Here is a 26,185-nt window from a genome sequence, read left to right as displayed (position 1 = left end):
TATACTAAAATATCACTCAACAGAGTTGTTACTACTTATATCTGTATAAGAAGTCTGAAATGCTAAGTTTGCTCAGCCAGGAATATTTTGGTCAGAAATTCTGCAGGTTGTGCGCATTTCTGCAGTAGGGGTTCAACTCATTGTGCTGCTTAGCCACTGCTTTTCGGAGTGCTTCTCAGAGAAGCAAATAAAATAAATCTAAGGGCATAATTTCCTGGATATTAAAGAGAGTTGAAATAACAAAGATGTGTAATGTGCGGGATTAACAGACGTAAAAAAAGTATGCCTGTTATGTTGCTGTATTTTACCAAAAGCATGCAAGTAGCGCTCAATTCCATGGGACACCAGGAAGAAAAGAAATGAGGCTCTAAATCTTGTCCTCTTTATATGTGTGTTCAAGTCCTGTAGAATTACATGGCACCTTGTACCGATGGCAGAAAGGCACTTTGTAATCTTAAAGTAACATGTCTTGGTAGGGCAGAGGAAACTGCATTATTAGCTAATGGACTGCAAGCTATAACATGAGAAAGATTAATAAAATAAGCAGGCTCATTTAATTAAATGAAAAGCAAGTCGCAGTTCTTATTTAATTTCTTTTTTTTACACTTGTACATCTCCTCCTTTAGAATTTCTGATGGACCCATTTTCTACCATTGGCTTGAGTCATCAGGTGTTAAACTGTCTTAATGAACATAACTGAACATATAAGCTATAAATTGGAAAAAGCACCACAAGTGAAAGGGGGGGGGGGTTGGGTTGTTACAAAAGCATCACACATCTGTATGTACCAGGTTTGGGACAACAAGTGTGATCAGTCCCAGTAAATGCAGATAAACAAGATGCCTCACAATATACTCTATGCATTCCCCGTCGTTTCACAACTGTAAGCAATACATCCGAAAAGACACCTGGGAGCTTAGATCCCATTGCGTCAACTTGGGTTGACTCAAGCAGAAATGTGCTTAAATTAATTCCCAGTCCTTACAATCACTGATTTTGTGAACCCAACAAAAAAAGATGCCGTGCAGGTGAGGTGGATTCCCACCACTGACCTCATGGACATTGGCTATTATTTCACACATACTTTTGCCTTTTGCTGTGCAGCCATGTGCACAATGGTTCATTGGGGGTAGTGTGCACTCATAACATATAGTTTAACAACTGTAAATACTTTCTATCGTGATCCATTGTGGCAGGTGTTTAATTTAAAATCTCACACATTTTTTAGATTTAAACCAATTTAACCTTTGTAGACATATTTTAAATCTCACGGGAATTCCTTGTGATTGTGTTTAAGGGTCTGACAGAGTTGAAATATAGACTATGTGTAGCCAATGACCAGTATACATAAATAATGAAGGGATGGAAAGGCTACTGCTTTTCTAGTACTTCTACCCTTATTCCAGTGATTATTAGCTTAGCAGTGCAAATACTCTCGTTTTCAGTTCATCAAAGAACAGCAGGCCATGTTGAACCCAGCATATCATAAACAACAAAAAACAGCCTGCCTCCTAATACGAAAGAGCGGATTATCTCGTTATGATTTGGGGGCAACTTCCAATTTCCAAAGAACCCTGTGATTCAGACCCATAAACTCAAAAGTGACATCAATAATAAAGCTTATTTAGTTACAAGCTCTTCAGTGTTTAATCCAAAACATGTCAGAATGAATATCCACAAAATATGAACAAAGTTTCTACCCATACATTAGTGTATTTCAAATCTTCAAGAAATACTTCTATTCCCCTACAATCACTCAATCTCATGAACCACAACTACATACATATCATACACACTACACACTAACATACTTCGCATATCAATAAATATCAACAAAAAACAGAAATGAAAACAATCTAACAAGGACCAAAGTGGGGCTGTCTCCACTTATGGCTCTAAATATACCAATTCAAAATAGGTGCATAATTAGTATTGATCCTTGTTCAACCTACATATATAAAGTATTTAACTCAATAAATGTTAATGAGTACATATGTCCTTAGTCCATCTATGTAATATAGTATTCAGTTCAATACATATTAGTTTCAGCACATCGATCGCATATCGTGGTTCTTGAATATCTGTTCTTGGTATGTACTAACCCAAGTTTCGGTAGGGACCGCAATGTGCGTCACTCAGATCTAAAATTCCCAAATTTATAATGAGAAAGGGAGGGGGGCCGGTCCCAGAGAAGGGTTCTGATAAACGTGTGGGGGGCAAACCCCATGCTCCTGGAACAATCGGTGGTTGGCGGTCTGCAGAACCCAGCAGATCAGCCAGAGACGGATCTGTCGTAGCATAAATCTTGCTCCAGGTGACTTTGACTGCCTGGTGGGTAACAGAGATACCTGCCTTACTTAGGCCCTAATTACGAGTCTGGCGGTCCTCCAACTGCCTGACTCGTGCTGGGGCGGCAGTCTTCCGACTGCCACCTTACGACCCTAGTGATCGTGCTGCCATGGGACCGCCGACATCGCCAGGGAACTACCATTCCCTCGCAGTGGCGAGGTGTTCAGGAGGCCGCAATATGCTTGGCGGGACCACCATGGTCCTGCCAAGCATATCGCGAGTTTCCTCCCTGCCAGAATTTTCATGGCGGTTCAACTGCCATGAAAACCTTGGCGGAGAGGAAACAAAGGAGGCTCTACAGGGCCCCCTTGTGCCTCACACCCTGTGTACGCGCAGAAGTTCCTGCACAGCATGGACTTTTTAATCCATGCCGTTCAGGAACTGTTTTTTGGCATTCCCATTGTAGGGCCTATTTTATAGGCACTGACGTGGGAACGCCCAAATAAATGCCCGCCAGTGACGAAAAAAATCATAATGCGGCAGGCGTTTGTCACCCGGGTTTGGCAGTCTTGCTGGTGCACTGTCACACTCGTAATCAGACCCTTCGTGTTTTCACATGGAAAAGCTGTGTCATAATTACACCAAATTTGGCAGAAAATTAGGGTGTATGGTCTCATGGAAATGGTGCAGTGCCGCGCCATTTAAAAATGCTGAGATACACCATATTCACAAGAATACAGTGCAACCCTGTGTTTTCTCTTGCGCTGGTGCTGAAAATATCTGCCTAGTGCCAACACGGACACCCTTGTGCCATAGTACAAGGGTGTCTGTGTTGCAAGGAATGATTGTTTATGTGCAGGAAGGTCTTTAAAGTCAATTTGCTGTTTCTTATGTGTGTTGCAGAATTAGCACACATTGAAATAGCAAAACGAGGAGAAATAAAAGTATTTCTCCTCGTTGGGCCAATCTAACACATTCTTTTGCATGGAATCAGGTTTTGACACTGCCTCAGATTTACACATCCTGGTAAATCTGGGGCAGCGTCAAAAAGCAATGGATGTTGCTGTGGTATGCCCTCAGCAACATTCATTGCACACCCCTTCATGCAGAAAACTGCGTGAAAGTGTAGCATATTTACAAAGTGGCGTTAAGCCATGCAAAGTGGCTTAACATTGCTTTGTAAATATCTTGTTGGGAATTGTACGTCTAAAACAGTGACGTTCCAGTGGCACAATCCCCTTGTCAATATGTTGTTATATCTTTACCCAGAAAGCATGCTTTTTTAGTGTAAATCTGTTCAGTAGGTTTGAAGAAAGTAAGGTTCAAAACGTATAGATATATTGACAGCAGGGCTGAAATTCAAACATTTAAGCCACCTAATTGAAATGTGGCTGTCATTACAGGACTCTAGGACAAAAATGGACGCACAGGGTTCACATTACATTATTCCTTTTCTTACAAAACGTGTTGACCTAAATCGTTAGATTAACACAACTTTTGCAATCGTGTATTTGTTATGCAATAAGTTTTCCCAGTCTGTGCTGCTGTTCATTTCTCATCTCACTGAAACTTTAATAAGATGTTCCAAAAGTTAATGTGGAGACAGTTGACTGGGAAAGACAATCATGTTCTCCAAACATACCACTTACCTGTACCATTCTCAAGCTTAAAATGGAGCAGCCAGGCAAGTTCAAAGACAAAGATCAATTTTCAGGCAAGAAGTTGGGTGCTGTGCATTTAGAGTTCAAAATAAATTGGGTTCTACTTCCTTTGTGCTCATCCTCCTCAGACTAATGAGAACAGCATCACCATTATTTTTTTTTAAACTTAGGGCCGATTTAGATCTTGATGGATGGGTTACACTGTGACAACGGTGACGAATATCCTGTCCGCTGAAATATAAATGCCATTATATCCTATGGGATTTATATTTCGGCGGACGGGATATCCGTCACCGTTGTGACCGAGTAACCTGTCAGCCAAGATCTAAACCAGACCCTTAGTCATTTGTACACGCTTTAATAGTGCCCTGCTCCTGAAGTGAATAAAGATCAAACATTTTGGAGATGCGTTTACTTTTTATTTAGCTTTTTAATACTTGAGAAGGAAATAAGTAGGGGTGAGCAAATTTTGTGTAGTCGTGCTACGCAAAGCTCTGCGAAATGGTAAAAAATCTCCGCGAGCGCGCAAAAGTTCCGCAAACACGCAGAATTGCTTGCTCCGCATGTCCGCGCTGTTTTTTTCCTGTTCGCGAATGCTGTTTGCATGCTCGGGGAGAAATATCTGACGAACATGCATTTTAAAAGCGCGAACAAGCAAAAAATTCTGCGAAGCCGCGGATCGCGGAATTTTTGGCAATTCCGCGTTCTCTGCAGAACGCGAAATTACCCAAATTCCGTAAGCGGAACGGAATTTACCGCCCAGGCCTAGAAATAAGATGAAAAATATAGAATCATCCTGGTGGCTATTTCTCAGTTTTCATGTTTAAAAGAGAGCCGTTAAAAGACTGTCTACAAAAGTGTCCCAATACAGTGGGTATAACGTTGCTTCAGTTAACTGTCTGCGAGAATGTAGCCCTTAGCCCAATGCAACGCTAGTCACACACTGATTTAGTCAGAATCTAAAAGAACATAAAAAATAGTGCATATTAATATGAAAACAAAGGCAAATCAACATAAAGACTCTGAATTCCTGGTACTAGCATTAAAATTTAACAATAGGCATTTATGATTCTAGTTTAGTAATTCTAAGATGGGGCCTCCAGGGTTGTGCTGGGCACGTCCCAGTGCTTCCGCCTTGCCCTCGTTTCAGGCAGGGGATGTGGTGCGGAGGAGCGACGTTGCCTGGATTACAAGCCTGCTTATTTGGCAGTGTTCTTTCTGTGCCCGGTTTTATTCAAGTGATTGTTGTTGCCTCGTTGGTGTTTTTGCTGGCTTCGGTGCGTCTGGAGTCTGGTGGCATCTCCTGCCGGTGTCTTTGGCTATATCGACTGGACCTATAATGAGGAAATTGGAGGACACCCCAGTGGTGGCTGGGCCATCTTCGGGGGTTCCGGTGTCCAGCCATTATTGCTGCAGCTGTGGAAGCCTCTTTTCGTGCTTGTAAGGGGGCTTTTTCCATCCAAGGTTCCTAGGATGGATCCTTTAATCGAGGGGAATGAGGATGATGATAAGGGCCGTTTTTTGCAGGGCATGGACCTGGCTTAAGTTCTGAAGCATGTGCAGGAGAATCTGGGCTTTTTTAGCTGTTGCTCCAGTTCTGGCTGAGAAGGACTTCTCTTCGCTGTATCAGTGCCCTTACATGCCTCCATTCGCTGTGTGCTTTCTAATGAGTGGAAGGATTTGGAGAAGCGGCCCTTCTCCTGTTTTTTGCTAAAACATTACCTATTGGATAACTTTGGGAAGTTCCGTCCTTAGTAAAGAAGGATAACATTCTGGCTGGGTTATCTTCTCAGGGGGAGGTGGTGTCGGGGGATGCTTTACCTTCTGATGCTGTGGACCGCAAGGTGGAAGGGGCTACGAAGCGTGCCTATGCGGCTTAGAACTTTGCTCCACTTACGCTATTCAATCCCTCCTGCAGGACTTCAATTCTTTAGCCAAAAAGGTGCAGGAGGGTAGAGATTTTTCAGATTTGTTGACTTCGATGGAGCAACAGGTACGATTCCTTTTGGATGTCACCTTTGACAATCTCTGTGCTTCTGCAGCAGTTTCTAGCACAGCGATTGCTGTCCATTGCAGCATTTGGTTACAGTTGTGGAAGGCTGATGCTGCTCAGAAAGTGGTCCTTTTGACGCTGCTTTTTACGGAGCCTAAGGTTTATGGCAGTGACTTGGAGGACATGATTAAGAAATATGCAGAGAATAGAAAAGTGTTTGTCCAGTTTTCAGAAGCAGGGGTTTTGGGTTCAAGAGGACCTTTCCCTCCTGGTGTAAAGCCCCCCAACAACAGCTCTTTCGAGGCAGAGTTTGTGGCCATGTTGCCCCTCAAGCTGACAAATCCCGGTACTCAGCTGCCGCATCCTCACCTGCCCTCCCCAGGCATGACTGCTCCAGGTTCCGCCTTCTGGGGTGGCGTCTTCAGTGCTTTCGGGATGTTTGGACTTGTTCCATTTCCGATGCCTGGACTGTCCAAGTTATCTCAGAAGGTTACAGGATAAATTTAGGCGGCACTCTGCCTCACCATTTCAGGGAATTCAGTTGCTGCTTCAGAAGGCAGACATTGTTCCCATCCCTACTGGGAGATGTTCCATGGTTATTATTCCATGCTTTTTCTGGTCCAAAAAGCATCCGGGAAGCTCTGCCCTGTGCTGGACCTCAAAGGTGTCAATCAGTACATACCTCATGTCTCCTTCAAGATGGTGTCTCTTCAGCTGATTCTGCATCTCCTGAGGAAGGGAGAGTTCCTGACTTCCATCGTTCTCCTGTATGCATAGCTCTATGTCCCAGTGCATCCATCTCAGCAGCAGTTTTTCAGGTTTGCTGTCCAGAGCAACCACTTCCAGTTCCGGGTCCTGCCCGTTGTGCTGGCTTCGGAACCCAGGGTGTTCAACAAGTTGTTAGCTCCTTTGGTGGGTCTTTTACATGCAGAAGGTATCCAGCTTTTTCCATACTTGGCCTATTCTTTTTCCAAGGCCCAGACGGAGGTTCGCAGGGTGCCCACGATGTTGCAGGACTACAGCTTCTTATTCAACTGAAAGAAGTCCCAGGTCAAGCCTTCCCAGGATTTCCTCTTCATCGGGCATGCTTCAGGGCAGCATGTGTCCGTCTCCGTTTTTCCTTTCCCGGAGGATTTGCCTTTGGGCCGAATCCCATCTCCTGTCTCTGTCGGCAGTTTATCTTTCGGGGAGGGAGAATGGGCCTGCTGATGCTCTGAGTCGGATGTTTCCATCCTCTGTGATGATGTGTCTGGATTAGGGTGTCTTTCAGACCATTCTGTGTCAGTTCAGTCACCCATGGCTGGATTTGTGCACCACAGAGAAGAAGGCCTTTCTCTCCCACTTTCGTTGTCTTTTCCCTCCACAAGGGCTTGGATGGTCTGGCTATTCACTGGCTCAGGGGTCTCCTTTATTGTTTTCCGCCCATCCCTCTTCTTCCTCGTGTGGTTCAGATGCTGGTCCAGGACCAGGCAGGGATTCTGTTGACTGCCCTGGCTTGGTCGAGGCGCCCTTGGTTCCCTTGTCTTCTCTGTCTGCCTGGCAGGCCCCATTTTGTGTTGCCATTCTATCTATCCCCTCTATCTATCGGCCGCTTCTTCCACTGGACACTCGTCGCAGGTTGAGGTTGGCAGTTTGGCACATGAGAGGCAGTCTCTCTTCGAGCAGGGTTGTTCTGTGATGTTGCTGAACTGATCCAGCAATCTCGGTGCACATCTACACTTCAGGCTAAAGACCAGCATTGGCGGAATTCTTCCATCAGGTTTCAGGATTAGGGTTGTCCTCTTCCTCTTGGGGTTCTACAGCTGTTTTAAAGTTCTTTCGGGATGGTTTTCAACTGGGTTTAGCTGTCTCAGCCCTCCATAGTCAGTGGTTTGCTGTTAATGCTTTTCAGGGTGATCATTGTGTCTGTTGCCCCTATGGTCACTCGTTTGCTGCTGGGTTGCCCTCTTCGGCGGCAGGCGGAGCATTCCCCGGTGGCACTTTGGGACTTGCCTTTGGTTCTGCTGGGTGCTCCCTTTGAGCCTTTAGAGTCCGCGGACTTCAAGTTTCTCTCTGCCAAAGTTGTTTTTTTGGTGGCCATTTCCTTGGGGAGAAGTGTTGAGGAGATTAGGGCATTGCTGTCCTCCCCTCCTTTCCTTCTTTTTTCCCAGGTAAGGTAGTGCTTCATCCTAGTTCGGCATTTCTCTTTAAGGTGGTGTCTTCTTTTCATGTGGATTCTGATATTGTTTTGCCTACTTTTTATCCTTCTGTGTTGGAGGAGGAGGTGTATTTGCATTTCCTGGATGTCCATAATGCTCTTTCCATATATTTGCAGCGCACTACAGTCTTCCGAAAGTCTGATGCGTTGTTCGTTTCCCATGGTTTGGCACAGCAGGGTTGCAAGCTGTCCCTCTCTACATTGTTAAAAACTGTCAAATTTCCCTCATGGATTTGCTCACAAGTCTCCAACTACAGGTTAAAGATCAATGTATATTGAACCAAAGATGAGGAGTCCATAAGACTAAACACAACAAAGATAGAGTGTATTGTTATTTTATTTGATTTAGAAATTGTTCTGTACTTAGAATTTATATTACAATAATTTGTCCACAATTATCACAATACAGTAGGGTAAATCTTCTTCAAAAAACAACAATCATGTGTGAAAAATAACTCTCAATGACAGGTAAAATCAATGATTGCACATAATTAAATCAAAAAACATTTTATAAAAACATTCAATATAGGAATCAATAATGCATTGCATACATATAAAATTGATATAAAGACACAAATATAATTTTGTCCTCTTGTCGACGCGTTTCGGTGTAAGGTATGATTTGTAACACCTTCTTCAGGACCAATGAATAAAAACAGCTCTCTCTATCAAGTTAAAACAATCTATAAAAAGAGAATGTATATAATTACAATACATACAAATACTAATGGTATTCAACCCTATCTTTGGTTCGACACACTTGATTTTGGATGACTATTAGACTCAATAGAATTTTCAGAAAGTTTTCTAGAATAATACAAGGTCTGTTGACAACGATCGGTGTAGAAAACTGTACCAGAGATTGTCCCAGCCTCACAGTTCTAAGACCTATATACGGCCTATCTTGCTATTGCCCATCAATCTATTAAATCAGGTATAGTATTATGAATTTTAATAAAGGGCCTGCAAATCATTACATTATGTTGGAGGTATACTTTAAATAAATCCTCCCCCACAGCAATTATTTTCTAAATTAGATTGTTATTTAATTCTGTTGTTGCTGTAAATGGGTCAAAGTGAATTATAGGCATATACTCACATACGGATAGGACCATTTAGTTGTAGTCCTTAAGTGACCAGAATAGCGTGTTGGCTCAGTACATCACACTCCAATCTAGTTTAAAGAATATATATATATGAAGATTATGCCATGGAATATCTCCTTCAATTATATCTCTTTTGCTCTTATTTTGTTTGTTATATACTTACAAAAAAAGTTTTTTACTCTAGGTCGCAGTCGTTAATTAATTAAAGCGGCGTGATTAACTTGATCCATCGTGCTCCAATCTAGTGTCAAGTAACATTGAAATTATTACTCAGTTATCTCTATTTCTCCATTGGTTACAGAGTTATTTATTCTAAGAGAATTGTTATATCAATAAGTCAATGAGTGCTACTCACCCTAATAAAGCGGATGTCTTTTCTTAAAGCCGCTTGTTAGAGTCCTCCATGTTCAAGTTCAGTTACTTCTATATAGGCACAAATTCAATATGACCTAATTAGTATCAAAAGTGAATAGTGTACTCTGATAACTACTAGTTCTATTGCACAATAATTGGCTTACCTAAAATTTCAACAACGGTCTATTCATTGATAGCTTTTCTCTGTATACGCTGAATGACCGGTTATTCCGCTGAGCACCAAGGTGTCTGTAAATCTAACCTTCGTGTTTCGTTTTGGCGGAACCGATTTCTAGAAGTTGAAGGAAAAGACCGCTCTAAATAATACGATGCTGGAAATTAAAACTACATTAGCTAATGGGGCCAATGATGGATATCATTATAATTTAGGATTTACGCCATATGAGTTGTCTGATGGTTGAACTCTATATATCTAAACAACTGAAAAAGCGCCATGCTCACTTATAGGGAATACATAGTGCCCCGCCTGACATTATTCGTGTGCTAAGCTTCATAACGCGATTCTATGTCATAGGTTTTACCTGTTAGCAAACAGAAGGTACTGACCCCTTATTACACTAAATTTGGTGGTGTCGCCTCTAAGGTTTATATATCAAAACCACCAAACCGCACGACATTTGAATGAGCACCGTGCTCACTCATAGGGAATGCAAGGTGCCCCGACTAATATTATTCGTGCGCTATGCGTCTTAACGTGACGCTGTGTCATAAATTATTCCTATTAGAAAACAAACTGTATTAGCCCCCTGTTTTTTACACTAAATCCGGGGGTACCTCAGGTTCTTACCTTTCAAGGAGCGTAGCGTCACCTCATATCGGTATCTCTGGTCTGGCTCACCTACTGAGATTCTGTTGTCCTTCTTTTTATACGTATTTGCGTTTCCGGCAATTACTTAATTACGTATGTACGTATACTACGGCCATTTTGGTAGTTCCTAATAGTTTATTTTAGTAGTTTGTATCTGCGTATTGTTTTCGTATTTTTGTCTACTCTTATTAGATCCTAATTAGTTCAGGATTTGTGCAAACTTTATAAGATAAAAGGAACCAGCACCGCTTGGACGAATTAAAGTTTTGACGTCCGCTGTGTCTGCATTCCTTAGTTTACATATTTTCGTACCGTATAGGTTCTATTTTTTACAATAAATGACACGGGGCCAACTTTATTGAATCTAGGACGCTGCGTCCGTATCGGCATTCGTGTATTCACATGTATCCATGCCGTGCAGCCATCTCGCTAGTTCCTATTTCTTGCGATGAGAGACCCAAAAAAAACTTTATTGAATCTCAGCCGCCACGTCGGTTGGGGCTTAACTGTATACTTTACAGAGAACCTCACAATGAATATTGATTTTTATAGAATGAGGTTATATGTATATTTAATTTTTTGGATTCTGCCTACAATCTAAGGGGGTGCTTAGATGATAGCTACATTTTTTACATTCTTATTGATCGCAATGATATATTTTACGTACTGCTAACATTAGCATTCGTAATTACGATTACTGGAAACTAGAGGGACTCATTGGTCGAATTTTCATGTAAATAAAGTGAGTTAAAGGTGAGTATTGTAGTACCGTATAGGGAACACAGGGGTATACAAGGGTATAGGGCTAAGAGATGAGAATGAAAGGCCCTCTAAGAACCATAACAACAATTAATGTTGTAAATGATGTAAAACAGTTTACCTAACAATTCTTTCCCACTCTTCTCTATTATTGAGGCCCTGATAGTAGGTCTTGAATTTAGACATGAAAAATTGTTCTCTTTGTTTTCTTCTTTTGTCCATGTCACCGCCTCTCGCTGAAATTTTTATTTTTTCAAGAATGAACCATTTGAGATCATCTTCCTTATGTTTCATTTCTTGCCAATGATCAACCAAAGGGGCATTCTTTTTGCCATTTTTCAAGGCTGACCTATGCTCTGTAAGGCGAGAACGCATCTCCCTACTTGTCTCACCTACGTATCCCTTTTGACAGGGACAAATTAAAAGGTATACCACATTTTTGGTTCGGCAATTGACCATTTCGTTTATCCAATGAGTTGTGTTATTCAACACAATCTTTTGTTCTTTTACAATGGTCTTACAATGTGTACATGAACTGCACGGGAAATTACCTTTTAGCTTCGTTCCATCATGGATACTGGTTTGTATACTCATTTTCGGTTCACTGAAGGTTCTTACTAGCTCATTCCGAATTGTTTTATTCCTTCTATAGGAAAATATAGGTTTACTGAGTGGACTCTGGCCTGGTTTATTCAGTAGATACCAATTTTTGTTTATCAAATTTTTAAGTTTATTGCTCAAGCCATTAAAATTAGTCACCATGACAATTTCTTGTAGGGCTTTTTGGGGCTTATCATTGGGCTCAAAGATGCTGTCCCTATTATAGTATTTGGCTCTTTTATGCGCTTCTTTAATGAGTCGTTTGGGATATCCTCGATGTAGGAGTTTTTGTTGCAAGGCCAGTGCATGCAGTTCGAAATCTTTGTTTTCACTGCAGTTTCGTCTAATCCTTAAAAACTGACTAAACGGAATGCTGTCCTTCTGGCATTTGGGATGATTACTCGTGTGGTGTAATAATGTATTCCTATCTGATGGTTTAGTGTAGAGTTCTACTTTTAGTTTATCATCCTTTACTTTTATGGTAATATCCAAGAAATCTACTGATTCTTTACTTCTATTTCCTGTGAATTTTAAATTGGCATCACCGCAGTTGAGCCAATCTAGAAAAGAAACCAGTTCTACCTCATCTCCTTGCCAGATAAAGAACACATCATCTATAAATCTAGACCACTGCTTGATGTTTTCAAAATAAGGAGCGACTTCATTATAGATGTGTCGGTCCTCAAATTTGCCCACATAAAGACATGCCAGGCTGGGAGCACATGTGGCTCCCATACTGGTGCCTTTGATTTGGCAGTAGTATGTATTAATGAATAGAAAGATGTTATTCATAAGGATGATTTCTATGCATTCAACAATGAACACTTCCAAGGGCGAGAGATCTCTTCCTTCCTCACTGAGTATCTCCTTTATCATCTCCACTGTATCATGTTGGGGTATGTTGGTGTATAAGGACTCAATGTCCAAACACACCAACCATTGAGTCTCTGGATTGAAAATGAGTCCTTCCACCTTTGAAATCATATCAGTTGTATCTTTTATATATGATCGTAGCTTTTTAACAAGGGGGCTTATAAATTTGTCTACATATTTGCTCAGTGGTTCTGTGATGGCTATTGGCAGTTGGCTATTTCGCATTCCTATTCCTTGGTTGGCCAACTTGTTCCGGAGTCTTTCCCGAGGAGATCTACTTGGGGTGTTTCTGCCTCCTGGGCAGTCTTTAAGGGGGCTTACATTCGGAACATTTTTTTTGCTGCCACTTGGGCTCTGCCCCACAGGTTCATGTCCCACCTCCGTTTTCAATTGGATGGGGATGTTTCTTCTGATTTGGATGCTGCTGTCTTGAGTTCTGTGGATCCACCTGCTGTGTAAGATTTGGGATAATTTGTTAATTAAATTCACCTGTTTTGTTTATTGTTGGGGTTGTTTGTTTCTAAATCAGTGTTTGGTTTGGGTACATATTCATACGTGAGGACTGTGAAAGGAAGAAGGGTGAGAAGGTTATGCCCGGTTACTTACCTGTTATATTCATTACTCCGAGGTCTATGTCTTCCTCGTCACAGTCCTGAGTTTCCACCTGCCTCTCCCTGTGGTCCACTGATTTCTGTCTGTGCTTGATTATTTTGGGAATTCTTTCCCAGGAAGTGAGGTACTTGTACTCAGGCGTATGGGGGCCATTTTGGTTTGGGAAGGAAAAGTCAAGTTTTGTGGTTAGGTTGTGAATGAATGGAGATAAACTCATAAGTGAGGACTGTGACGAGGAAGACATGGACTCGGAGTAATGAATATTACTGGTAAGTGTGTCAACAGACTATTTTCGTAAAATTGACTCAGAGATACAGCTATTACTGTGGGATGGTGGTAATCCTCGGATAGCACTCAATAAACTGCAGAGAGGGCCATACGATGGAGGTGTGGTGGTCCAGGATATCCGTAAATACTACTGGGCTGCGCAGTTAGTGGCAGTTAACAACTGGGTATTAACGGAGAGGGATGAACCAGCCTACCGGGTACATCATTGGACAGGGGTGGATACCTTAAAGCTTTATAACCTACAGGAGCTATCAACAAACTCCCAACCCACACACAGACTACAGTAAGGGTCTGGAGAAAAGCAAATACGTTTTTGGGAAGGGAAACTGACAGAGCGCACTCCTTTATGGGGGAGCGACCTGCAGGTAGAATTGAGTAAATTACAGGGGTTTCGCTCCTGGGCCCTGCTGGGCATTGACATCTTGAAAAGAGGGGCATTGATTGACTTTGAGGCACTTAAAGTAGAATATCAGATGTCTAATTCCCAACAATTCAAGTTCATACAGTTAGCACACGCCCTAAGAATGCATGTCCACATAAGAGACCAGATACCAGAGATATCCCTGCTGGAAGACAGAATATTAGTTGATCCAATGCCGGACAGAGCGACATCACTTATATATAGGAAGATAATAAACAACTCTTTCCATATATTTGCAGCGCACTACAATCTTCCGAAAGTCTGATGCGTTGTTCGTTTCCCATGGTTTGGCACAGCAGGGTTGCAAGCTGTCCCTCTCTACATTGTCCCATTGGATTAAGTTGGCTATTTCGCATTCCTATTCCTTGGTTGGCCAACTTGTTCCGGAGTCTTTATCCCGAGGAGATCTACTTGGGGTGTTTCTGCCTCCTGGGCAGTCTTTAAGGGGGCTTACATTCGGAACATTTTTTTTGCTGCCACTTGGGCTCTGCCCCACAGGTTCATGTCCCACCTCCGTTTTCAATTGGATGGGGATGTTTCTTCTGATTTGGATGCTGCTGTCTTGAGTTCTGTGGATCCACCTGCTGTGTAAGATTTGGGATAATTTGTTAATTAAATTCACCTGTTTTGTTTATTGTTGGGGTTGTTTGTTTCTAAATCAGTGTTTGGTTTGGGTACATATTCATACGTGAGGACTGTGAAAGGAAGAAGGATGAGAAGGTTATGCCTGGTTACTTACCTGTTATATTCATTACTCCGAGGTCTATGTCTTCCTCGTCACAGTCCTGAGTTTCCACCTGCCTCTCCCTGTGGTCCACTGATTTCTGTCTGTGCTTGATTATTTTGGGAATTCTTTCCCAGGAAGTGAGGTACTTGTACTCAGGCGTATGGGGGCCATTTTGGTTTGGGAAGGAAAAGTCAAGTTTTGTGGTTAGGTTGTGAATGAATGGAGATAAACTCATAAGTGAGGACTGTGACGAGGAAGACATGGACTCGGAGTAATGAATATTACTGGTAAGTGTGTCAACAGACTATTTTCGTAAAATTGACTCAGAGATACAGCTATTACTGTGGGATGGTGGTAATCCTCGGATAGCACTCAATAAACTGCAGAGAGGGCCATACGATGGAGGTGTGGTGGTCCAGGATATCCGTAAATACTACTGGGCTGCGCAGTTAGTGACAGTTAACAACTGGGTATTAACGGAGAGGGATGAACCAGCCTACCGGGTACATCATTGGACAGGGGTGGATACCTTAAAGCTTTATAACCTACAGGAGCTATCAACAAACTCCCAACCCACACACAGACTACAGTAAGGGTCTGGAGAAAAGCAAATACGTTTTTGGGAAGGGAAACTGACAGAGCGCACTCCTTTATGGGGGAGCGACCTGCAGGTAGAATTGAGTAAATTACAGGGGTTTCGCTCCTGGGCCCTGCTGGGCATTGACATCTTGAAAAGAGGGGCATTGATTGACTTTGAGGCACTTAAAGTAGAATATCAGATGTCTAATTCCCAACAATTCAAGTTCATACAGTTAGCACACGCCCTAAGAATGCATGTCCACATAAGAGACCAAATACCAGAGATATCCCTGCTGGAAGACAGAATATTAGTTGATCCAATGCCGGACAGGGCGACATCACTTATATATAGGAAGATAATAAACAACTCTTTCCATATATTTGCAGCGCACTACAATCTTCCGAAAGTCTGATGCGTTGTTCGTTTCCCATGGTTTGGCACAGCAGGGTTGCAAGCTGTCCCTCTCTACATTGTCCCATTGGATTAAGTTGGCTATTTCGCATTCCTATTCCTTGGTTGGCCAACTTGTTCCAGAGTCTTTCCCGAGGAGATCTACTTGGGGTGTTTCTGCCTCCTGGGCAGTCTTTAAGGGGGCTTACATTCGGAACATTTTTTTTGCTGCCACTTGGGCTCTGCCCCACAGGTTCATGTCCCACCTCCGTTTTCAATTGGATGGGGATGTTTCTTCTGATTTGGATGCTGCTGTCTTGAGTTCTGTGGATCCACCTGCTGTGTAAGATTTGGGATAATTTGTTAATTAAATTCACCTGTTTTGTTTATTGTTGGGGTTGTTTGTTTCTAAATCAGTGTTTGGTTTGGGTACATATTCATACGTGAGGACTGTGAAAGGAAGAAGGATGAGAAGGTTATGCCCGGTTACTTACCTGTTATATTCATTACTCCGAGGTCTATGTCTTCCTCGTCACAGTCCTGAGTTTCCACCTGCCTCACCCTGTGGTCCACTGATTTCCTGTCTGTGCTTGATTATTTTGGGAATTCTTTCCCAGGAAGTGAGGTACTTGTACTCAGGCGTATGGGGGCCATTTTGGTTTGGGAAGGAAAAGTCAAGTTTCGTGGTTAGGTTGTGAATGAATGGAGATAAACTCATAAGTGAGGACTGTGACGAGGAAGACATGGACTCGGAGTAATGAATATTACTGGTAAGTGTGTCAACAGACTATTTTCGTAAAATTGACTCAGAGATACAGCTATTACTGTGGGATGGTGGTAATCCTCGGATAGCACTCAATAAACTGCAGAGAGGGCCATACGATGGAGGTGTGGTGGTCCCGGATATCCGTAAAAACTACTGGGCTGCGCAGTTAGTGGCAGTTAACAACTGGGTATTAACGGAGAGGGATGAACCAGCCTACCGGGTACATCATTGGACAGGGGTGGATACCTTAAAGCTTTATAACCTACAGGAGCTATCAACAAACTCCCAACCCACACACAGACTACAGTAAGGGTCTGGAGAAAAGCAAATACGTTTTTGGGAAGGGAAACTGACAGAGCGCACTCCTTTATGGGGGAGCGACCTGCAGGTAGAATTGAGTAAATTACAGGGGTTTCGCTCCTGGGCCCTGCTGGGCATTGACATCTTGAAAAGAGGGGCATTGATTGACTTTGAGGCACTTAAAGTAGAATATCAGATGTCTAATTCCCAACAATTCAAGTTCATACAGTTAGCACACGCCCTAAGAATGCATGTCCACATAAGAGACCAAATACCAGAGATATCCCTGCTGGAAGACAGAATATTAGTTGATCCAATGCCGGACAGGGTGACATCACTTATATATAGGAAGATAATAAAAAACACACCGGACCTGTTGCTGACCCTCAGGGAGCGGTTGGAGTCAAATGTAGGGTTGTTGGAAGATGAAGACTGGCTGGAAGTCACACAAAGTCCTAGAGAAGTAGCAATAAGGGCGCGCTTTCGATTAACACAAATCAGAATTGTGCACAGATCCTACACAACAAGATCCACACTCTACGTAATGGGCAAAAGCGACTCGAACATACGTGCAAGGGGCTGTGGGGAAGAAGGTACCTTCTTCCACACGATATGGAGTTGACCAGAGGTACACCGATATTGGACCAAGGTTGTAGCGACAATGTCTGAGATTCTAAGACCAACCATCCCAATGGAAGCCCATTGGCACGTACTATGCATTAAAGGGGAAGATAACTGGCCTAAATATGGCAAAATATGGTTAATGCTAGCGAGTATGGTCGCAAAACGAAATATAGCCAGAGCATGGCGGAAAGCTCAGCCGCCATCAGTGCGGGAATGGAAACAGGACCTTGATTGGTGTAGTCAAGCCGAAAAAGTAATTTACGAAAACCGAGGATGTCCCTGAAAATGGGATAAAGTGTGGGGAGCATGGGTCTTATATAGAGGAATGTAGAAGCTGAAACTAAGTAAAATTTCAAATGAATGATGTTGCGGGCGAGTAACTGCTGAATAAAATGACAACAGACTTGGAAACGAAACAAGTGGAAAATGACTGTAAGGGTTGCTTCTGTGTGCTGGAGCTCATGGGGGGGGGGGAAGACACTCTGTGGCTGTGATATGTATTATGCATAAATGTATTGTGATAACAAAGGACAATAAAAAGAAATACTTTAAAAAAATATATATATATATATTACTGGTAAGTAACAAGGCATTAATTACCATTGGTCTGCTTCATCATTACTCATTTCCTTGCTTCTCATTGGTCAGCAAGTCCCATTTTCACTTTCTCTCTTTGTGTGTTTGTTACTTCGATGGAGCATGGCCCAAGTACTGATTAACGTCTTTATTGGTGTGCTTCTGCGAGACGTGCTCAGATTTAATTTTTTATTTTTTATTTTTCTTGTAGCTTCCACCAGTCGTTGTTGCTTGCGTCCCCAAAAGAAATTTGAGAGTGAAGTAATTCCAAGTACGCCATGGGACAAGAAACACAGGACAAATGCAATCGTCCATGTAACTTTATAGTTAGGGAAGTATATATTGTTTATATAGTATAGCCTGTTGAGCTGCTTTTCAGCCATTTCTATGTGCTGTAATAATAGATATACTAGTAACCACTTTAAATAGCATTCAATCAAATAACCTCAGTAGGATGGAAAGGCGTGTCAGCATTGCTGGGATCTAAGCTTGTGACCTGCAGACCACGGCATAGCTAAATAGCGAGTGTTTTTCTCACAAAACCATCCAGCATAGACCAAAAACCCCGGGAGACAACATCAGTAATGAATCGTAATAATTTCCCGGACATATATGGCTGGTTGGTTGATTAAACGTGTGCGCAGACGAGACACCTTTGCTGGCTAGACTGTGACACTTACTTTTAAATATTTCAATTAGTTTATGACACAAATCTACTATTTTCATTCGAAGGGGCGGCCTCAAAAGTCCGCCATCGGTGCCCGCACCAGTGTGCTGTGAGAATTGAGTTATTTATTGCCTGTAGGGGCAACCCAGCCTCACCACAAAAGTATTCAATACACAAATCTTGTGTTTCTTTAACAGAAGTTAGATCTAGTTTTTGCAATACCGTGTCTATTGGGTAAGAGCCGTGTCTATTGGGTAAGAGCCGTGTCTATTGGGTAATGGCAATTCTTTGTACTTCTGCATTCAATATATTTGGAGTTAAAAACATGGACAAAGTGTTAGGACTGTACTTAAGAACCTAAACACATGTCTAAGATGCAGACTTTGGAATGACTGTAAGAGTCTTACAGACAGCTAATCATACGTTTCTTTCGCATTTGTTTTTTTTGATTCCTCATTAAAAACGTCCTTACCTTCGGCAATGATATTTGTAGTAGATATATATACTTTGTGCACATTCCTCACTTTGTTAATATCCCCCAGGCACTAGACTGGAACTGGCAACTTTCCCCAGCAACTGCTCTCCGGTGCCATCAGATGGGGCCATGCAGCCCCAGTCATGACTTCAAACACCCTGGATGAGACAGCATCAGGAAATAGAAGGTGTTGGCTGGTCTCGTTCCTAGCACTTTATCGGCACCACATCGAGACATGTGGAGAGGAACTGAGAGAGCATTAGCGAAAGTGCCACTGACAGCAAATAACATGTTTGCACACCTTTGGATCTTATAAAGCACTGTATGATCTCATCAGGGGAGGCGAGAGGGCAGTGCAGAATCTATAGAAGGTTATGTATGAACTAGAAATGTTACTAGCAACAGGAAGTGACTGTGGAGAAGTGTGGCTCAATGGTTAGAGCGGCAGACCTCGATGCAGAGCACTGGTCCGGGACCAGGGTTCGATTCCCGTCGCGGCAAGGTCTCGGGCTATAAATTCCGCGGACCAGATATTCTCGCCTCAGTGCCTATTCTAATCATGGGTCCCACGCTGCAACTCTGGGCAATAGCTTGCTTAATCTCCACAACGGCCCCACAGCGCTGGGGATGCCTGGCTTCACCCTGGGGATGCCCAGGAGTGGACATTTCACAGGGAAAGCCAGGAAGGGTTCCCTAGTGGTATGAATACAGCGCCGGGAGACCCCGGTCCGGGGTAGCTGTGCGCTTATAAGTACTAGCACATTTACATAACTATTCCTACAGGTTCCAGTTCTTATGAATGAGACCCAAATCAATACCCTCAGAGGGCTTGAGTATCGCAGATTAAAAGGAAGATGGCTGGGATCTACTGCCCGCCTACAGGGATGGTACACAATAAGAATTACAAACCGGGGGGGGGGGGGGAGAATGTTTGACAAGGGTCGAATATGAAATAGTTCAAAGAACTTCAAACATACTTTGGTAAGAGCATGACGAAGCTGTAAGCACTTATAAAATTGGGTTTTATTTAGGCCAATCATCAGAAGGTGCTGCTGGAACTCTCAGAGTACAGCACACTGAAGGGCAAAATCCTGATAGAACCATTGGGAAAGGGGAGGATGTCACAGATATAAGCTTCCTTAGTGTTTAACGCCTAAGACAAGTTCACAGCATTTAGAGAAATGGGAGGGATGGATTGGCTCTCTTGACTACACCAACTGGAGAGAAGCAAGGGTGGCCCCTCGAAAAATAGCTATCTTAACTCGCTTGAGACAGGTACAACTGAAACACTTACACATTGCATACTTTACACCCTGCCAGGTGTGGCATGCAATTGGTTTACCTCCCCCCTCTTGATTCCGATGCACGGACCAAAACGCTGATTTTTTTCAATATGGTCTGTACATGCCCTAGAACTAGACAATACTGGTCACAATAGGGAAAGTATTGACCCGATTTCTAGGGAAACTGGTAGAGCTAACACCTAAAGGGAGCCTTCTGGGAGTCCTGGGGGACATCGGTGACACCGGAAGAGCAGGCCCTGATAGGAATGGCGACGATAACTACAAAGAAAGATATTGCACGTAGTTGTAAATCTCTGAATCTCCCAACTATTATTGCAGTATAGTTCTTATATCCCTGATAGGCTCTGCGCATTGGAATAATATACACTATAGGTTTGGCATAGGACTGAGGTCAGTATGTCTCTATCGAGTACATTAAACTTAATTACTTGTGTGTGCCAGCTAACTCAGAGGACACTGGAAACTTCTCGAATATACAAGAAGGGATTCGTTTCTGACAACCGCATAAACATGACAACTTTGTTTCCCTTAGAGTCGGAACAATCTCAGAACCGTGGAAACAATAGATAACAGTTTCACTCAGTCAATCGTGCATGCTTCGTTTCTACAGAGTTGCACAGAAATAGAGAGACGGGCGTTTCAATAAAAAGGGGTTTATTGAACAGTCTTATTTCTCATGCAAGAGATATGAACTGCTACAATCGTAAGACAAGATGCGAAGTACAATACGTACAGAGTTAGCAGTAGGATAAAATAATACTGCATATGCATGGTTTGTAGCTATGACATATATTCATAAAATACATACATAAATAACGCAGGCTAAAATGTGGATACTCATCTGATGCTTCTAAATAGTTCTACCCCAGTGTACCTAACCTAAGTGTAGTACGAGGTAAGAAGTAGGTGCTGTTTTCTAAAGTATAGCTAGCTATAGTTTTAGTTTTGCCAAGAGTTGCCAGAAGTTTATCTAAGTTCTAGTCTGCTCCATACCTTAGAATGTGTGAGGTTGGAATCTCTTTCCGGGACTCGATGTCTAACACCCTGCCAGGGGAATCAGAAACACTGGAGCTGGATTATCTGCGAGGAGGATAACCGCGTGGTCAGTGCATCAGGCGGGAACTGGATCTCCTTCCGAACTTGCTGTGGCGAACCGCAAGTAGGCAGTCAAACTGGACCGTACCGGAACCGTGGTTTGCCAAGGCAAGTGCAGGTATATTTATACCTTGAAGGTGTTTAGGAATCCCTGTATTGACGTAAAAGTCAGGCATCGGAATGTCATGAATGAACCCCTAAGGAATAGATGTTCATGCATACTAAATGAGTTCTTGGAGAAATCAATATCCAAGCAAGGGAAATTCCTAAAGGCTGAAGAGTCTGTTTTTCCAAGAACTCGTTGTGACGTGGATTGACGGATGTAGGTGACCATGCCTGTATTTGGTCAGCATGGACAATGCCTAAATAAGGGCTGGATTATCTATGCCTAAATAAGGGCAATATGAATTGTACCTATAAAAGGGCATAAATCGGGAAACCTATATACGGAATCTAAATCTACACACAACACCCACTCTTGTTTCGTATGAACGACATTACTAATTCCCAAACATACTAAACATATCTAAAAGAGAATATTGCATGATTAGCTAAAACATATCTAAAAACATATGTCCTAAAAATGCATTACAAAACCATTGCTATGCATAAGGTGCTGTACATATTAAAAGCCATATTTCATTCTAAGCATATGTGTGTATTGGTAATGCTAAAAAGAATGAACCAGAAATATATACACATGATGAAATGGCTCGTTAATACAGAAGAAAAAGGGCTGAAACCATTTCAAACAGGTTAACATAAATCAATTGTAGATGTGACAAGGTGGAATAATGTCCCTGGAAGATGTTCAAAGAACTCTGTTCTCTATGAATAGTTCTACTATAAGCAGATTACTGTGCCAAAAAATGAAAACAAAATAAAAATTTGGAGAAAAAAATTAATCATAGGAAAAAGGTTCCAAAGTTAGTCCCTTGTCTGAAAAGAATAAAAGCCAAATTCAGAGTTTCATCGGAACACTATGTGCCTGAATCAAAGTCAGTGTGTGGGCCTCGAGAAAACATGAAATCTTCTAATCCTGTAGACAAAAAGTCACCTACCGTTGTAGGTGAAAGTTGGAATACCTCGTTTAGAAGATTAAGTGCACATAGATGTGAATTATTGCCTTCAGAATTGGTTGCATCAGCAATGTTCAAATCGGATGTTACCTGTGTGCCTGATGTTCCTTCTCGTACCTTAGCAGTAGCAATTTGCGTCTGTGAGATCTCAATGAATGCTGTCATCAGGATTGGTACCTGCTGGGGACAACACACAGCATGTGCCATTACCGGGTCCGGCAGAGTATTGATATCCATTGGCATGACTGATGGGAGTGTTAGACAGATGTCTAGCACGCATTCTTCACCGCAGAGCAGGCAGCGTAGAACAGGTAAGATGCAATCTTGCCAGATTGGTCTGAATGAGAGAAACCATGTGGTGTTTAATTCTCATAGACGAGGTAAACCCAAAATTTGGACGATCGCTCACGACACTTCATCTCCAATAGAGCTCTCTCTATGGTGTCTGGAGTGACGCTGGTGTTGAGGCTTGCCATATCGTAGCAGTAGGAGCAAAAATAGGATCCCTGCAATGAGTGCTAAAAGGAGTGGCAGTATGCTGAGGACTGATTGAAAAGGTGCTAACAGTCCTGCACACACGTTCTTAAATACGTGTATAATACCGCTCGTATCAGACATGTTTAAGATACGACCTAACATTTCTGAGAAATGTACAGGGCAGTTTGTATACCAAAGGGTATGTATCTCTGCAGAAGTCCTTGCGACTTGGAGATTATAGGTTTCTTTGGCAGAGGTCAGTAGCACTGTTTTCTGTAAAATAACGGCTTTCATTCTGCTTAGAGTATCAATTCGTATAGAAGAGATGTTCAGTGAAGGCCATAAAGGCGACTCCCTGACTGTGTCTATTTGTGGAAACAAGACTTGCATACAGCAAGTGACCCTGGATGTAACCGTAACTAGATATGGAATACCTGGCAACATGCCACAGCAGCTGTGATCATTCAACATAATGTAACTACCATTAGAAAGTTGGCCAAAAATTGGATTAATCACTGCAGCCCCGTGAACCTTGCAGGTGACAGGATAAGTTTGTAGTGGAACCATCACAGGCCCCATGTAAGTTAATACCCTGACAAAGGAGAGAACCGCTTAGTGTGTGTTCACAGTTTTCACCGCTAAGAAACACTTCACGTTCCCCAATCCAACATCTATGTGTGTAAGGTAAATCCCAAGATGCCTTGATGTATTCTTTACCCAACCTTTCATATTTGCCTACTGGTATATGTTTTAGGCAATACTGAAAATGGAAAGTTGTAACAGGCAGAGTAATTTTACCATGTATGATCCACTCAGTAGCTGGTTTTTCTGCCACTGTGAATGGTAATTTTTCCAGTTTTCCAATGCTCAGCATAGTGTAGTCTGCTCCCCTTTGTGCCAGTTTGATCTGTCTACCAGTGAGATTGAATTCTGAAAACAGTGACGTAGTGTTGATTAAACGCCAAGGCACATAGCCTGCATGCAAGTTTTGTGTCTGTGGGCCAGAGCAACCATTTTTTCCATTCTGGATCTGATCTGTTGTGATGCAAAATATTGTGTACGTCAACCTCCTCCTGTGTAGTGCTATTACTTGCAGGTATAGGTATGGTCGGTGTGTTCATGTCTTTGATCCTGGCTAATCCAAGGCAAGACGTTTGTTGGACAGTATCATTCAAAAACATAATTTGCTCAGGGATGATACAGGCTCTAAACAAAGCTTCTAACCCCCTGTACTTGCCAATCTTTTGTACCCCAGACAGATTTTGTGTCAATGTTGTCTTTCCTAAAGTCGAAACCCTGTCTAGACAGTTAGGCAATAAAGGTTGCAGAATAAATCTGATTCATATTGGTTAACATATTTTTCGTTCCTGTTTTGTTCACATTTTTAAAGTAAAACGTTTCAGGATTAGACAAATTGTAGCCTGAAAAATATGGAAATTTCATTGCAAAAGTTTTCGAACTACCCTTTGGAGGTGTAGGAAAATATTCCCATTGGTTATACATAAATACATTTCTAGGTGCTGCAGATTTATGCAAGAAATGATGACCATAGTGGTTATAACAATACATTTGTTCATAGTCTAATGAACCCTCTAAATATTCATGATTTGTGAATACTGCAGACATCTCTAGATCAGACATCATGTTATTAACAGTCTCGAAGTCCCAGTCATCAGAAAAGGTACTAGAGGTAATAAAGTCACTTAATAAATAAATGTGGAATCTTCAAAAGCTCCGACGGCCCAAAAATGTCATATTCAGTTCTGCCCCAAACTATACCATCAGGTATAGGAATGGCTGTGATGTTCACTGCAGACAAGTCTCTTGCTTCACGATGGGATGATTTGTGTGGCTGGAGAAGTAAGTTTACTTTTTTACTTCCTGTGTCCATTTGAATATATCTTCCATTTATCAGCACACCCAGAGTTATTACCAGAGCTAACCTAAGTAGAAAGAAGAATATTCCCAAAACAATCCATAGTTCAATCTATGGTGAAACCAGATAAGTCTTTTTCAGGAGATGAAAAAAGTCTGTTGCTTGTTCTTTGAAAGTTCTTTGTGCTGGCGTCGTTTCAGGTTCGCTGGGATCCTCAGAAAACGTATCAAAGTTCATGAAATAGCCAGAGGCAGTTCTGTCAGTGATTTGAATTGCATAAGGATTTGTTGAATTCACTGGAACCATTTGATCACTTGTTACTTCGTTGTAGACATGTGTATCAGGACGAACTGTTATTTGGGTCTCAAGAGGGATGAGTTTCATAGCTTTGATACTTAGTCCTTCGTTTCTCGATGTAGAATCTTCAAAGGTGATGAGTCTCTCAGTTCGAACCTCTTGTATTGTAGCTAGAGGAGTGCGTCTGCTTCATTGGCGTTGTCCACTTGGCCTACTGCTTAGTATCGGCCACATAGTGTAGTTTGATCAGGTCGATGGACACAAATCTTTTCTCCTTTTTTCCAGCAAGGGGCAGCAAAAGTACTGTTCTTGATCCGTGGATTGCTAGTTTTAGGCTCTCCGGTCCTGTATCCTCGGGGCTGTGCCGATGCTCAAAGGGGGCCCACCTCTGAATTGACCCAAGTCTGGCTCACATTGACACACACAGACTTTTGGGGCAATTGAGCGGGGGAAGGAAAGGGTAGGGACTGCGGGGAGGGAGACCTGTGAGGGAAACGAGGAAACACCATAAGATTCTGAATATAACACCCACTTCTATTGCTACGTTCTATTATCCCGGAACCCCCTCAATATCCCTTTCCTACCTGTAAAGGAAAATAAAGATGACCCAGCACACTAGAGGAGAGCAGCTAATACACCCTTAGGCCAAGGCTCCGGTACTTCTGTTCAGCATGATCCGGCTCTGGCCCTGTCCTGTCTTTGCCTTTGCGTTTCTGCTCGGTGCTCTCCCTCCTGTGTGGTTATCAATAGGAAAACAAACACAAAAACAAAGCAAAACGGAGTACAATGACCATTGCAGGATGCTGTATTTAAGAATGTCTCGTTAGGTTATGTCACAGACGGAAAACGATAGCCAACTTGTCTCCTCTCTTGGCTTAGTACTTCATGACCCAGAATACGGTGTGGGTGCACACTACACACACGAACTGAATAGCAATGTCAATGTCAAACTGTGTTAACCCCACACAGG

Source organism: Triturus cristatus, chromosome 3_1, assembly GCF_964204655.1.
Source record: "Triturus cristatus chromosome 3_1, aTriCri1.1, whole genome shotgun sequence".
Classification (NCBI taxonomy): domain Eukaryota; kingdom Metazoa; phylum Chordata; class Amphibia; order Caudata; family Salamandridae; genus Triturus; species Triturus cristatus.
This window is presented reverse-complemented; position numbering follows the sequence as displayed.